Raw genomic sequence first — 16,796 nt, 5'->3', positions numbered from 1 at the left:
TCTTATGCAACGAGGAAAATGTCATCCATATCTAGGTGACAGGGTGATGAACGTGTTGAAGCTTAGTTCCCTCGGCCTTATGGAGGGTTAAGCAACACCATGGATAATCAAAATAATATCGTCATGAAATGGTAGTATTATTGTCGTTTATCAAACTATCACAAAATTTAAGCGTGTGATACAGCAAAAGTGTTTGGTAGAGTTTATATCAGAGTAAATCAAAAACACAAACCAAAAAAAAACAAACCTAATATTATTATAAATTACAATATGAATATGGGAGGAGTACGACAATTTGTACGACAACTGATGGAAAGCTTGTAGGTGATTCTCGTGTGATATACACGGAGGTGAATTATAAAATATAATTTTTATATAAAAATACATTAGAATACATTGTTCAGCAAATACATATCTAAAGTTCACAAGAAATAAACAGATTTTATTTAGCTTTCATAATATTGAATGATACATGCAGTAATACATGCTCTTACAAGGGAAATAAATTCCGACCAGTACGAACCCTACAAAAAAAAAATTAATACGACCGCAAAGTTTAATAGGTAATACCAGTTATATTTATTTTATAAGTGCGTTTATTCCGCTTGTAACCTCCATTATGATTTTCGCTTGACAATGACAGCATATGAAGCTCAATGCTTTCAACACGGTTTGTATGTCTGTATGAATTTGTATTGAGGATAGTGTTGCGAGTTCTTTTTTTTCTCTCGCTCCAGAATCTTACTTCAAGAATGACAGATTCACAGTTATTTTGTAGATTGTATATATATATATATATATATATATATATATATATATATATATATATATATATATATATATATATATATATATATATAGAGCTTCTCTTCTTCTTCTTCTTCAGAAATATTCCAAAACCGATATGAAAATATGTAATACGTGTTCCTGTTCCATCAGGGCATTACCAAACTACTTGTATTTTCGACAACACAGTATATTATATTGGATTCAGGGTATTACACCTTAGGATTATAACAGGTTCAGGTCCCTGTCAAATTCCAATACCTTATACCAATACGCCAATACCTTGAACAGCTTTCGACGAGTAAGTAAACATGTTCTGGGAGGATATAGTCTTTAATTGTGCATATAAAATTAAATGACTGTTTGTCTGCCTGTTCAAACAATGTTTTTATTTTCCCAAAATCGGCATAATCTTTCCGGACAACCAAATTTGAGCGATACTGATTCCCTTGCTACCAAACTCGATCTCTAGGACGACGCTTCATGACCGACTCATGTGGATGTCCCTCATATGTCAGGTCAAGCATTCGTGGACATATATTGGATGGAACAAATAATTTGTGAACAACAGAACCTTCTACCATACCCAACTCGTTTCTGAATGGTATATACAGCCTCTTCATCCCGGTCTGTCTCCCCTTCGGTGTTTAACAACGAACGTGAAAGACTGAAGTCGAAGGACCCATCATTCGATCCGAGGGCATGGACGTAAAGTCGGTTGAACAATCAATAGATAAGGAGAGAATCTCTCAACTGCCCAAACCAGAGCTAGCGCTCCCGACTCGGTTTGGCGATACCTACGTTCAGTCTGCGTAATGCTCTTGTGCGCATACGAAATAGAATGAGGGTACTCATCTGTTAGATCTTTAAACTGTACAAGAACAGCGTCCAAAGCAACCGGAATAACATATGCTACGAATTGTCAAAACCCCGAAGCACATATTTCAAATTTACATTTTAAATCATCTTCTCCAACTTGATAAACAATTGCTGTTTACTTTCACCCCATTTGGATCTCACTCCGGAGCAAGTTAATTCTCCAAGAGAAGCGGAGATAGTGGCTAGATGTGACAGGAAACGTCCTATGTTATGGCTTCTATCCTAGGAAAATCAATCTGTCGTCAATGAAGTGCACGGCGTTCACGGCTGTATCAGCTCAAAATTTGCTCAAGTATCTGCTGGAATATCCCTGAAGCGAACACAATCCGGTACTAAATTCACTAAAGGTGATACCCATGGACGACCACTATCCACTGGTTTAATACAGCTTGTCCTCAATTCTCGCCATCAAAGCTATCGGGGTTTTGGCACACAGGTGGGAAGACCTTATCTATCTGTATAGATACTCTAACCCCTTTGATTTCCGGGAACGAACGCTTCTGGCCAACCTTTGATGCCTTAACGTCACGAGTGCTGAGTAGACCAACGAATAGAACACCTAAACCAGTAGCAGTTGTCACGTAAAACGTAGCTAGTCCTCCCTTTCCAATATATCCAATCGCAATAGAAGTATCGAACGATCGAAGTACCAAAAAAGATTTGGCATTCTCGCCATATGTATGAAAAACTTCATCGCATTCATTCTTCAGAATTAGACCCCGTTTTGTTCAAGTAATTCCAGGATCGCTCTTCAATGGTGTTCCCACTTTGCCGCAACGTGTGCTTACCCTCGAGATCGAAGGAGCTAGTTGCCTCTTGACCCAACATAGCATTCTCAGAAACCCCACTAGCAGGGTAGCTGATTGTTCTAGCCTGATACTTGACGGATTCATATGAGCTTTCTATTCTCGTGACTTCATCAATCTTAAGATTATCCCTTTGCCGTAATTGCTCTTCCAAACCACCTGAAGCAAACAAAATAACTTTTTCGATAACGCTGAAAGATCTGCTCTCTTCAGAAGAATTCCCGAAGTTGCATTTGTTAGACTGCTCTTGGCAACTTGGTCACCATGGTTTCTACTGGATCCGGTTCTAATGTCCAGAACAAGTTACGCTCAATCGTATCGTATTACTTGGGTGTAAAGCAAGTGTCTAGTTTTTCAATAGTAATCGCTCTTCAAACCTATACTGTAAAGTAAAACTGGTTTTATTTTGAGTTGAGATTCTTTGTAGATGTCAATACAAGGTAATGTTGTCAGTATTGATAATTTATTTATTCATCCATTTCAGTCATTTATTGGTAAATTCATTTTTCCATGAAAGCTGGTAGAGCTTGGATCTAGAAGCTGTCCATATTCATGTTCGAATCGTGTTCCGAGCGCGTGTTTCGGTCAGTAGAATCTACTTCAGCGTCAAAACAATACAACACCGTCCACTTGGAGCATTATAAAATCCTGTCCGTCATGACAAAAAAAAGTTAATACTACATGGCCTGAAAAGTCCCGGGATTTTCAATGAAAACAATCGTTTTGCAAAGTTGTATTTATTCCTCAACATGGTTTCCTTCGAGGGCAACACACTTGGTATAGCGAGTTTCCAACGTTTCGTTTCCCTTACTGTAGTATGAAACGTCTAAGTCTTCGAAATATGCCTCAGTGCCATTTACCTTCAAATTCAAGGGGTGTCTTAAATAAACTTGACGCAGTAATCGTTCGCTAACTGGTCATGGTTTAACTGGTCTGCGTTTTAACTGGGCGAACGTTAACTGGTCCTTGGACCACTTAAAAGGCAGAATTTCGTAAACAATCGATGTCATTTTCAAATGGAATATTCGCTGTGAGGGGCATTCGAATGTAATTCGAAATGTTATGATAATTGACATTATTTTCGCATGACCAAAACATTGATTAAATTACAGAAAAATAATTTCCTCAAATTATATTTGAGGGGCTTAGAATGCAAGGGGTGTAAGTGACTTGATCGATTTCTCTTCATCAACTTTTTCTTCAGTTAATAACTCAACTGCAAAAACGTTCCAATTTGAGTTTGCTATAGAATCCGATAGACGAGGTTCTGACCTATCTGCCGCATTGTCAAATACAGCTGGGAATGTATTTGCAGCAACGTTATGACCAGAAGAGAAAGTCGATGTAGAGAAATCGATTAAATCACTTACACCCCTTTCATTCTTAGCCCCTCATTTCATATCTGTTGCCACTCTCAATGTGAAACTTCCATTGGATTCGTTTTGTTTATCCAATTTCATGATCAACGCGAATCAAACAATTCATTGAAGTTCCCCTCGATTTTATTTGACGTTTAACATGTCGGACCAGTTAAAACGCAAATGTCGATAACTGGTCTTCCCTTTTCGCCCAGTTAGTGAATGTTTACTGTATAAGCTATGAATAGGTTTGACATTGTAACATGATATTGATAAATTAGCAAATAACAAATTAACGATAAAAAACTGAACGTTACAATCTAACTAAACACTGAAGTCATGTCACGGATAGAAACAGAAAAAAAGCTCATTCAAGAAGAAACGCATTCTCAAAGGCAACATATTTCTTTTTAAATTTTATGAATGAACTTCCAAAGACTACCCAAAGTTCAACAAACCTTTCTGTTAATAGTGGTGCGTTTTTTCTCTCTCTCTCTCTCTCTCTCTCTCTCTATTTCTCTGTTTTCCTTCTTTCGGCGCTTTCGCTGCCTTTGCTGTGGCTATGTGAGAGCTGAACATCAGGTCCACACACAAGACGATGATGATAAGAAGACTATAGCTTTTTTCAGATTGTGAAACCCTTTTCCACATCGCCTCGGAAAGAATGCGGTCCGAGAATGGCGAAGCATGTAAAGAAACCTACACCATATCTCTCTACCACCTCGACCCCACCTCCCCCCACAACCCGACAACGCCTATTACTGTATGAACAATGCCAACACACGATCGGCCAGCACATATGTATGTAGGCCAATCTTTGAATCCATCCGTACGTACATTCATACCTACCGCAAAAAAGTGAGATCATTCTGCGGCAGAAGCACAACTCTCACCAACACACGTTTTTTTTCGTTTGTTGCCAACGTGGTATTGGATCGAACATCACTACAAATTTTTTAGAGGCTAACGTGTGCGTTACTCTTTTTTTTTTGTGTGTTACACGACGTGTCGCAACAATTTCGTCTGGTACAAAATGATAGGCTAGTAATTGGAATTGTGAGCTTTTCGAGAGAATTTCAATTCAAACTTCGAGTTACAGCGTCCGAGGATCGAGAGAAATATTAATCTAATCTTATGGTGACACCATATTTCGTCTATGAGCATTGATCACCCGCAGAGCAAAAAGTGACCTCTTTCTGTCACTACTTGGAAGAATGTGATTATGCTGGTACGGATGTGTAGCAAGATAACGCTGTCCCGAATTTTTCTTACGATACTCAAATAAATCATAATGGAGTGAAAGAGCATTGCCATGCGATCATGGTCTGCCGTGTTGTACAACTGATTACCCAGTTGGTGGATGAAATGACTAGACCATATTGTTCAGTGTGTTCAGTTGAAATAAGTAGGGCACAGTTTCGTCACTTGGACTGAATTATCATTTGAAGATACGTTTCACGAGTAATTTAACCATGATACGACAATAACATGCAGATTTTGGATCAGTAGCGTTGTATTATCATACAATATGATCTTACCCTTACAAGCGAATAACAGCCGTTTTCCCCTTTCGCCGCACCGGTAAAAGCACGCAGGTACCGCTTTTCATGGGAAGCAAAATTTCACCGTGAGTCTGACAGTTTCTTCATCCCCAATATCAGGTCGGTTGCATCAATTTCAAACCCGAGCACGCGAGGGAACAGCGTTCTCGCAAATGCGCGCTGCTCAATCGGCTAACAGCAAGATTTGTCCAACTGCTGAAAAAGAACGCAAAAAACGAAGCATTATGTTTAAAACGGTTTTTGTTTTAACAACTAGCGAAACAGAGCGAAAAAAACTAGATTCGCGAGGTTTTGTTCCCACCGAAGTGGTATTTCTAGATTAAAACTTGTTTCCTCACTCCTCACTTCAAGCCGGTCATTTTCTGGTCTGGTTTTGTGTCTCGGCACTCGTGATGAAGAAATGGGCAACGGGCACGGCGGAGGTAAATTTAAATTTTTGCACAAGAATTAGTATCCTTCGTCCATTGTTGGTGGTCGATAGGGAGTTATGTAACCGTGAGAAAATTTGGAGAGCTGCGACGAAAAACAAACAAACAAACAACGCGCATATCGAAAATTGAAGAAGAGCATTTTGAGATTCTCGGTTTGTCGGAATGAAAGCTCCAAAAGTTTTATCGAATGAACATCGAATCATACAGCACTGTAAGTAAGATAGTGCTCATTGCTGTATTCGATAAATTCAATCTTTCTCTGTCTGATAAACCCAATCTTCAATACCTGGTATGTCCATCCTGCACCAGCTTTCGCCAAACATGTAAAAGCAATGACTTCCCAGCAAACAGTAAATCGCATAACTTGGCATATTCTAAGTCGTATATAAAGTGAGATCGAATCAAAATCATATATAATGTCGATCAAAGGATACATTGTTTGCATCTAAAAACGAATAAAATGCAAAATAACCTCGATTTTATTTATCGCTACAGATTAAATCTCAATTCGGTGTAACAAGCATCGGTTTTATAATATGCACTATTGTGAAATCGTTCTATACGAAATCATATATGCATATCTGGTTCATGCTGTTTGTGAGTCGCATGAACATATAAATTGAATCAATGTACAGGGTCCGGCAATTTATTCAATTTTGCTTCAAAACAAATCACTTTTTAAAAATTCACTGGTACGATTCAACCTGTTCGCCCTTGAGTTTAACCACTCACCGCAGACGATCGAGGAACACATCGTAAGAGGCCCGCAGATGCTCTTGTGGTATTTTATCCCAGGCTGCTGTCAGATGTCGCTTCAGACTTCCAAACTTTCATGTTTATTAGAGCAGACTTCGGCCTCCAACATACTCCAGACAGCGAGGTCCATAGGGTTCAGGTCCGGCGAACTCGCCGGCCACTCCGAACTCGAAATGAACCCTGGAAAATGCTCTGCAATCCAAAGTTGGGTTTTCTTCGCTTTGTGCGCCGGTGCCGAGTCTTGCTGGAAACCCCAACCTCTGGAACCAAAATGACGACGTGCGACGGTTCGACGACATTCTGTAGAACTAGTTCCCGATACGTATTTTGGTTGATCTTCACTCCTTCAGGGACAAAAACCAGCGGAGTCCGGTCAAGGCCATGAGGAACCTTGTTGAACGCTTTTGAGGAATCGAATTATATAGAATCCACTTGGCGGCGCTTATCCATTTGCTCCACGAGTGATGTTGTGTAGCACATTAGGTTCAAGACAGTTGGTCTTTTCTCTACGAATCCATGTTGAACTCTTTCAGTATAGTTGACGGTAAATGATCGGTACCAGCGCCTTTGGAGACGTCATGTTTCCTCAGAGCTGAAAGGACATCATTTGGCGTGATGGTTAACGGTGGTAAACTTACGTTCAGTGACGGAATGTTGTCAAACACTTTTGCAGAGTACATTGGTGAATCATCGCTATGCACGCTTCGGAAGAAATTTGTGGTTAGGTTAGCTGTTCCTTCAGGGGTGGTAGCTGTTGAGTCACCATACGACACATTCTCCGGAATATGCGATTCACTTTTACGGTTTTTTACATTCGACCAGAAGCTTCAACCGTTTCATTTTCAATTCAATTCGGTTTGTATAAGAGCGAAAAGCAATTACAACAGTAAATCATATTAGATCGTAACTGAGGCCATATTATGAATTTGACATATCAAGATCCGCGATGTCGTATGTACAGTGTCGTGTGATGGTGATGTAGTGATTTGGGAGGAGCAAAATCATCTCCACCAGATCAGCAGGTTCGAAAGCAGCTTTAAATTGGTAAAATTTGAATGCAAAATTCTACTTCATGTCATTTGATTACTCAAAACACGTAGCACTTAACCTTACTTGACCATTTTCATACAAATTTCAATACATTTCCACAAAAAAACAATAGACGACCAGGAATGACGTATCCGATTGCATTTTTTCTACTATACTACTCTAGAATTATATTCCAGATAGCCGTGCGAGATAGCAGTTGCTTATCATCCAAACAATCGGAGCTCGAATCCCATTGGAACAAATCTACCATCACCACCACTCATTTCAGTTATTCATACCCCCTCCCTCTAAAAGTCAATTGTATAATTTCTATTTATAGAAACATAAATGGCGGTTTGTGAGGTTATAAAAATAATAATAACCTCACGAACATTTTCTGCCATTCATTTTTTTTTGTTTGTCTTTGGTAAATCGTATATACGTATGACAATAGTCATACTAGATGCATCTTTAAATCGTATATTCATCCAAACAAATTCGCAAGCAATTGTCATGAATGTATATCACCTCCACTTTTGCATTTATATAGCAATTAGACGCATCATATACCACCCCAAACATGGGATATATGATGCTGTATAAACGCTTGTTATACGATTTAATGTTTGCTGGGATGCTTTCGAAGAGGATATGAATTTTCTGCCATCAAAGTAAGCCAATTGTCTAAAGCTGTTGTTCCAGAACTTATCAATTGACAATAATTCTATGATTTCTTTCTTGCATTCCCCCTTAGTCGTTCCTTCTTCGTAATTTCACTGTATCTAACTGATACACGCTTCGCAATTCCTGTCCCATTTTTTCCGCTTTTACTTTGGCACGTGTACCATCATTTCTGCTCTAAATATTCGAAGATTTGATACATCTGGTCGCCTACCGGAAAACTTCACCTCGGAGATAATCAACGGTTCCTTCGTTGAGTTGAACACAACCACGTCTAACTGCTTCCCCACGGTTTACCATGATCAGCAACGTCTTAGGCACCGGTCTGCGTAGAACTCCAGCTGTAGTTGGACCTCAATGAAGCTGTGATTGATTGTAGGAAATTTTTCCTGAATCCATCTTGTCCAGAACCGATCCAGCAAATGCTGATCTTGGTTTCACCTGCTCCATAGACTAGCTCTTGAATCAGTTGGTGATCATTCAGGTTATTTTATTTCACTAGAGCTGAGCAGAATATTGTAGTCGGTCGTGAGAGCTTCCTGCTGCGACGAATCCAATGCCATGTAGGTAAGGCCTTGAGTTCGAAATTATGCTTTGCTTTTCGATCTGGTACAATCTTGACATTAAAACATTTTAATCCAGCTCTCTTTATTGCTTTTTGGACGTGAAGTGTTGCGAAATATTTACCTTCCATTGTTGGCAGTTTCGGGCACCGCGTGAAAAGATCAGTTTGTTGGTTTGCCCCTTCCTGGTCTGCACAGCTTATATCAACCATACTGAACTATTTTGTATGTGTAAAAATAACAAAAACCTAAGACATAATTACCTATTTGTTCAACGTCAAACTCTTATGTGACGGTGCCAAATCAGAAAACAGGACACGTTTTCAACGAAATAGAAAGTCAGCGTTCGTCCCCCGGACAATGAGGATAGAAAATAATATTGCAATTTAAGCTTCGCTCGTTTTCAATTTATCGATTATAAACAAACTATTCACGATTTCACGGAATCCTCGATTCATCAGTCATCCAGCTAACGATCAGACGACAGCGAGGTTTTCCAAATGGCTTTTCTTAAAGTAGAGAGTCTAGTTTAGTTTCCCAAATTAGCCTTTTTCAAGGCTAGAGGCGAATGAACTGAGATATATTGAAGACTCTATAATTCAAATCATGAGCATCAAGTCGCCGATTTTCATGCGTCTGTAAAACGTGCTTCCGTATTTTTGCATCACATCATTTCTGTGTCTGGTGTCACCAATCTTCAACTGTTACTACAAAATTGGATACATTCTATTATTTTAGAAATCTCGATGCATTCTAAAGTAATATCTGATGTAATCAAAAGCTAATTGAATTTATATTTCTTTTTGCTAGTAGAGATCTTCTGTGAATTTCAAAGTGTGTTCGAATTTCTATGTTTATAATGATGATGATGTTTTTGAACCATAGAGGCTTTGTCAGACTCTCAGACTTTCTCAATTCATTCGCTTCTAGTCTCAAAAAAGGTCAATTTGGAAAACTAAACTAGACTTTCAATTTAAAAAAAGCCATTTAGAAAACCCTGCGACTGAGAAAGGCCATTGTGAAAGACGTAAGCTGTTGCTGTGGACACACCCAATTCGTTTCAGATTTTCCGTTGCCGTTACGAGTGTTCTTTGGAGCGTTGTTTTTGGGAAGGTTGAAAAAGTTATTTTAATAAAAGGTATTGAAAAACTATTTGAATATTCAGTAGGTTCAGTATTTCAGTGGCGATCTAGATAGGGAGTAATCAACAGTATATGTTAATTCTGAGAGCTCATTTGGAAATCTGCTGAAATTGGCGTCTTATCCCTCACAGAGCGGACGTTTTCATTCATCGACCCTTGTTAGTGTACAAACATTTGCGTTTGTGTTCTAAAGAGTTTTTTCTTATATTTCTATGTTTGTTTCTCGCCGTTTATAACTTCGTAGTCATACGTGAACAATGCGGTTGTGTCTTGGACATCGCACTTCTTTATTTTTTGCGGCCCGCGGCACTATGTCTAGCGCGTGTTAAGTAACTGAGTGAGTAACGGTTATTAAATTAATTATTCAAAGTGTTGGTCATCGCTAGCCATTACTTTCTCCCATATTTCTGGCAATTTAAGGATTCTGTCGCGATTGAGGGGTTCATTATTTGAAGTCACAAATGAATCCAGCCAATTTTTGATACCCTGTTCTGGAGAAAAGCGTATTCCACTCAAAGGATTCTGCATCGATCGAAACAAATGGTAGTCTGAAGGGGCATCTTCTGAGTTGTATGGCAAAACTTCCCATCCGTTATTTTTCAAATAGCTTTTAACTCGAACAGCAACATGAGGCCGGGCGTTGTCATGATGGAATGTTATCGACTAGTAGTTATCGACTAGATTCAAACGGATAAATTGTTGCCTGTAGAAGTCTTCATTGATCGTTTGACCTGGTTTTAGCAGCTCATAGTGGATCACACCCTTTATCAAAAGCGTAGAACCTATAGAGCACTGCTTCGACACCGTGGATATTCGGCTTCGGCGTTGTTGTTCTTGGTTGGCCGGGCTTTACATATGATCTTTTGCGTTTTGGATTGTCGTAGTGAATCCATTTTTCGTCCACGGTAACTCTCGCTTTGAATTCGTATGCAACATAATTACCTTACTTTTGGATGTATCCTGCGGCTTTGATTCGTTTAGAAATAGCTTGTCGGGTAACTTCCAAGGTCTGCAAGGTCTTTCTTGGGTTTGATTAATAATTATTCGTCTTCAATCTTTTTCGGTTGACTCGAACGCTTTTTGTCTTTAACACTGAAATCAAAATTTCTAAATCATCCAAACCATTCTCTACAAAATGATGGCACAGAGTTACCGTTACAAACATTCGATCCTTCAGCTGCACTTTTATTTCAATGGACAGAATATCACAACTTACCAAAAATGGTGCTTATTTGCAACAAAATTCGACTCGAAAAATTCAAAGACTTGTAAACAATATTTGGTTGACAGATGTCGACACTCATCGATTTAGCAAAAATTATCTGTTGCCGTCGACTATTAATAGCACCTGGACTCATCTTGAATAAACGAAACTAATTAAGTAGCACACCCAATAGTTATTGCACAGCTCATTTTGTTCTAAAAATCTGGATTTATTCTAATTTGTGATAGATATCATGAATGTTGATGTTGTTAATAGTTTGAAACTCTATTATAAAATCTTAAATTGAGTTGTTAGAGTAATCAATAACGTACCGGATGTGGAAAATTACATGCGCCTAATTGATATACTACAAACACCTCGATAGTAGTAGTAATAGTAAATCTAAAATAAGCCCGTGTACACAACACTAATACATTTCGGAATGTCACTTATCCGGTAAACTTGGAGCTCTCATGGCGTCCCAGCCTATATGTGGCAGCTTGAACGAGTGTCTTGATTAATCTACTTGTCTTGATTAACACTCTCTCTCTCGTTTGGCGACTGCAGCACTGCTGCAGTCTGTGAGGTTTAGTTACACATGTTTGCAGCCCAGCATCAAAGTTTAATCTTTCCAGGCATTCACACACAGCGCTGTGGGGTATAGAGTATGATGTGACTCAAACGACAACTATTTGCGTCCATTCAATCCCGTACCAACACAACGATTTCATTCATAAGATCGCTCGCCCGCCTCGGGAAATCATTCAACCATCCATTTCCATTCATTCATTCATTCATGGTTTGGCTTCATTTATGTTACTCTTGTGTTCATGGTTGGTGCTCTGTTCAACACGACGCACTATCTTCCACACTCTGGCCCGACCACCTCAGCGTTGCAGAGCGTTAAATTAATCGTTAATTATTGTTTTATTAATATTAATCTTACACAAAGAGGGATTTCTGCGTGTACCCTGGCTTTTTAACGTGACTCGAGCCGTTCGACTTCCTTCGTTTTATCCGGTATGAGAAACGTGCGGTGGCAATGTTTCCACCCATTTGTAGTTTTACTTTTTTTTTGTTCAATTTGTGGGACTGAGAAAATGTGCTATGTGCTTTCGTTATAGTCCAGCATATTTCTTATGCAATGTTTCAGCCATAAATATCTTTCAATGCATATCAACTTCTGGGTCGACTTTTTTTTAATTTTCTCACGTGTGCTAGAGCTCTTGGTTCGCCGCAAGCTAGTGATAAAGGCTAGGGCAAGTTTGTTATTGAAAAATTGAGATTCTGTTTTTGAAATTTATCTCCGTAATATCCCTATATATATTTTCCCCCTTGAGGATTGGGGAAATTGGTGAGGATTGAATGCAAATTCTTGGCTATACTAATTATTGTAGCTAATAGTATGCGCTAATATAAAGTTAATATTGAGTGGATGAAAATAACAAACTACATAAATATTAGCAAATATATGTGCTGTGCATAAAGGTACATTCATCCACCCTTGGTCAATTTTCGAAATTTCCCCAAAATATTCAACCAAAATAATGCAATACACTTGATCAAAGTGCGACATGATTCCTTAAGGTAAGGATAATTTCAATCACAATTGATTAGAAGATGATAAGTCCAGAAAAGTTGTGAAACAAATATAAATAGCTCTATAATTGTCCCAGTTTTAAAACGAAAAACAGAACATGTGCAAATCACGAGCAGGGTGGATAAACTTTTTTTCGTAAGACATCATTGTTCTGAATGTTCGCATCTTTCCTAGAGGCCGAGGCGTCAGGTTCCGACGATGGTAGAACCAACTTGTTTCGATACTATCTACTGCAATTTATTTCTTTTTTACAATAACGTTTAAGGTATAAGTAAAGTTTACCTCAATGATTTCTCGATAGAGCAAAATTCCTTTTTGGAAACATGAACTCTTTAGGTACATATGAAAGGAGTACCGGTAAGTTTCTTGGTTTTTTCAAAAATCAATGCTTCTTTCTGCAAAATGGTTGCAAATTTAATATTCAAAGTATTGCCCATCGCTAGTCACAACTTTTTCCCGTCTTTCTGGCAATTCACGGATCCCCAGGCCATGTTGCATCGATCGACAAAAAGTAGTAATCGGACGGAGCAATGACTGGAGAATACGGCGGGTGCGATAGGACCTCCCATTTCAGCGTTTCCAAGTATGTTTTGACCGGTTTCGTGACATGCGGCCGAGCATTGTCGTGCTGCAAAATAACTTTATCGTGTCTTTGCTCGTATTATGGCCGTTTTTCCTTCAGTACACGGCACAAATGCATCAATTGTCGTCGGTAGAGGTCCCCCGTAATATTTTCATTCGGTTTTAGCAGCTCATAGTACACCACACCCAGCTGGTCCCACCAAATAGACAGCATAACCTTCTGGCTGTGAATATTCCACGCGGCCGTAGATGTTGATGCATGGCCGGGGTATCCATACGTTGCCCGACATTTAGGATTGTCGTAATTGATCCACTTTTCATCGCCAGTAACGATTCGATGCAAAAAAAAACAATTCTTTTATGCCGTTGGAGCAGTAGTTCGCACGTGAAAAAACGGTGTCGACGTCGTTCGACGTCTCTCGGTTTCAATTCATGCAGCACCCAAAGTCCTATCTTTCGGATCATTCCCATTGCTTTTAAACGATCGGATATGGTTTGCTGAGCTACTCCAAGTGTATCTGCAAGCTCTTGTTGCGTTTGTGACGGATCTTGATCAAGTAAAGCCTCCAATTCTTCATCTTCAAACTTTTTTGGCGGTCCGGAACGTTCTTCGTCTTCCAAGTCAAAATTACTTTTTTTAAACCGTGCAAACCTCGTCTGACACGTACGCTCAGTTGGAGCATGGTCACCATCAATTTCCACTGAAATGCGATGACTTTCCGCAGCTTTTTTCTTCATATTGAAGTAATGAAGTAACACTCCCCGCAAAAAAACACTCTCGCTGGTATGAAATTCGACATATTCGAAATGGCAATAAACTATGTCGTTTACGCTTCAACTTGTTGGGATATACTGAAAAAGACGCGCAATTACAGTAGCTTTCCAATGAATGTCTGGAAATTTTATTCACTGGAATAATAATCATGTAACGCCATCTGTTGTAAACCGTTGTAAAAGAAACTTACCGGTACACCTAATACATCATACCAAGATTCCTAAAATCGACTAGACAGAGCGGCAAGATGCCAAATCCTGTAAAAAGAGTGTCGAACTTTTGTGACGATCTCAAAAATGTCATTATGTTATGAAGTCATTAATCCTCGTAGATTTGGCCGATGACGGTCCCAGCTAGAATTTTTTTACGGCGTATTTCGATAACTTCTCCCTCCATACACCCTCGAAAATGACCCACGTAGAGGAGGCTTCATTTTATACCGACATTTGTCTGGATCGGCCTTGATGTGAGTCTCATCATGTATCACAATGCAGAACGGTTTTGCGGACCACTTCCTGTACGGTTTCCTTGTGCGAATGTTGGTGCTTGTGTTTTAATATTCGCTCCGATTCGGTATTTTCCGGAATTTATATATGCTTCACATCCCAGGTTGTTTGGTTTGTCCAATACCATCTTGTTTTCCCCGGATATCCTGTACCGGTATCATCGTTTAGCTTGGCTGTCTGATACTTCTTGAACTACACTCATTCATATAAGCTAAAAACCAATAAAGACGATCATACAATACAGATCGCTCGAATTTCACTACATTTTGTCAAGCACGATTAATCTGCAACATTATTCGAATAGTACCTTTATCATGAACACTGGTAATTCATCACCCGATTCCTGCAATGTGAACTGATTTGCAAACTTGTGTAATTCATCATGTTTAAATAATCGGTTAGAACGATTTTTGCATATGTGTACACAGTAAATGTCATCGTCGTCGTCGTCTATTCACTGTTAGATCCGGTTCCATGGAATGCGATAGCGGATTCTGGTCACACAGCTGCTTACTCACCATTCGTGGAGGCACATGCACGCCACGTATAGCTATTTGTCTCGGTGTTTGTTCGAAATCGCCACTTGCTGTTGCATTCCGTCACGATTTGGCCAGAGTTGGCTGGTACCGGCTGAATGAAAAGATTGACGAAATACTAGAGGCCTCACACACTGATTAGTATTCAACACTAGTCTGGTGAGCCGAATAACAAGCAGTTCACACAAAAAGGGTTTTAACGATTTCAATGAGTGTGTCTGGCTGAACAATATTGTTACATTTTCTAAACTTAGAACGAAATGTTAATTTTTTTTATGTTATTTGATTTTTTCTTAAAATAAATTCTTATAATTCGATGATTAACTCGGAATCATTAGCTTAAAATAGTGTGTTATCAAGATCATTCCTGCGTTTGAAACTATGAATTAAAATTCAAAAAAAAACTATATTGAACTGTTAGCTAAATCTGATCCCTTGAAAGGAAGGAAACCCTGCCAACATAGAATCGGTACGCTTTCAATTGGATTCATCTCAGAATCTGTCTGATTTAGAATAAAACGTTATTAGGAGAAAATGTTCTGTATCTATAGTCTATAGATACACTATGGGTAGTTTGGGGGATACACTCCTTTTAAAATAACGTTTACTCCGATATCGTGATACCACTGTTGTGCACACGGTGTACAACAACTATAGTGGCTATTCACTAAATCCGGCCAAAACTTGACGGGATCCCGGTGGTACCTAGTGAATCTCAATACAAGTTTTTTCAGACATTGACATTTCCATGATATGAGGTATACTGAATGCAATGTGTATAAAACACGGTAAAAGAAACAACAGATGGATTTCTTTGTAATTGACTCTCGGCATCCCGCCTCAATTAGCTACTCCTATCATATCTTTCAACTATCGGAACCGTGGCGCCACTTTGTCAGAAAATCAACCACAGTTCTGACGAAGTGTTGGACTTCCATGTGTTTCATCCGTTTTAGCTCTCGAGGATCCGACATAATAGAGGTGCACGGGTGATTGTCCTCAAAACCGGTATAGGCTCCATCACTTCAGATGAGACGCAGGAGTAGATTGTCAACCACCATCGCCATGCAACTTACCTGACAGAGTGCCATGAACACCCCTTTGTTGGACGATAGCGATACAGTTACTTGTTTATTGATAGGCCAAATAACAATCTGTCCATACAGCTTCACCAATCCAGATACAGACCTCCTGTCGTTGAGGTCGTTACCCCAATCCGCTTCAGCGAATACCGTAAGAGGCTCCGCTTTCGATCGTCGAAGATTGGCCGTGCCCTTCTCGAGTTCAGCTGAAAACTTCTTCATCAGACACTGGAGCGCTTCGAGTTCGTAGATCAAAACGTAGAAACAAGTAGCCGTATTCACTTCGCTGGAATCCGAGCTTGTCGATGAACTGATGAAATCGAAGGTTCCAATTCCGCGATTTCTTCAGGCCTTAGGGCCTTATTCAGCCAGCAAACTCGTTTACTTTCGCCTCAATAACAGATGCGGATGTAGATGTAGACGTACCAGCCATCGTGGTCTAGGGGTGTGCGACACCGACTCCTCCGCCCCGGATGCGAATGTTTGTACTTTTCTGGTGGGGGTGCAAATCAAGCTCT

This window comes from Toxorhynchites rutilus, chromosome 3 (genome assembly GCF_029784135.1).
Source record: "Toxorhynchites rutilus septentrionalis strain SRP chromosome 3, ASM2978413v1, whole genome shotgun sequence".
NCBI classification, from domain to species: Eukaryota; Metazoa; Arthropoda; class Insecta; order Diptera; family Culicidae; genus Toxorhynchites; species Toxorhynchites rutilus.
This window is presented reverse-complemented; position numbering follows the sequence as displayed.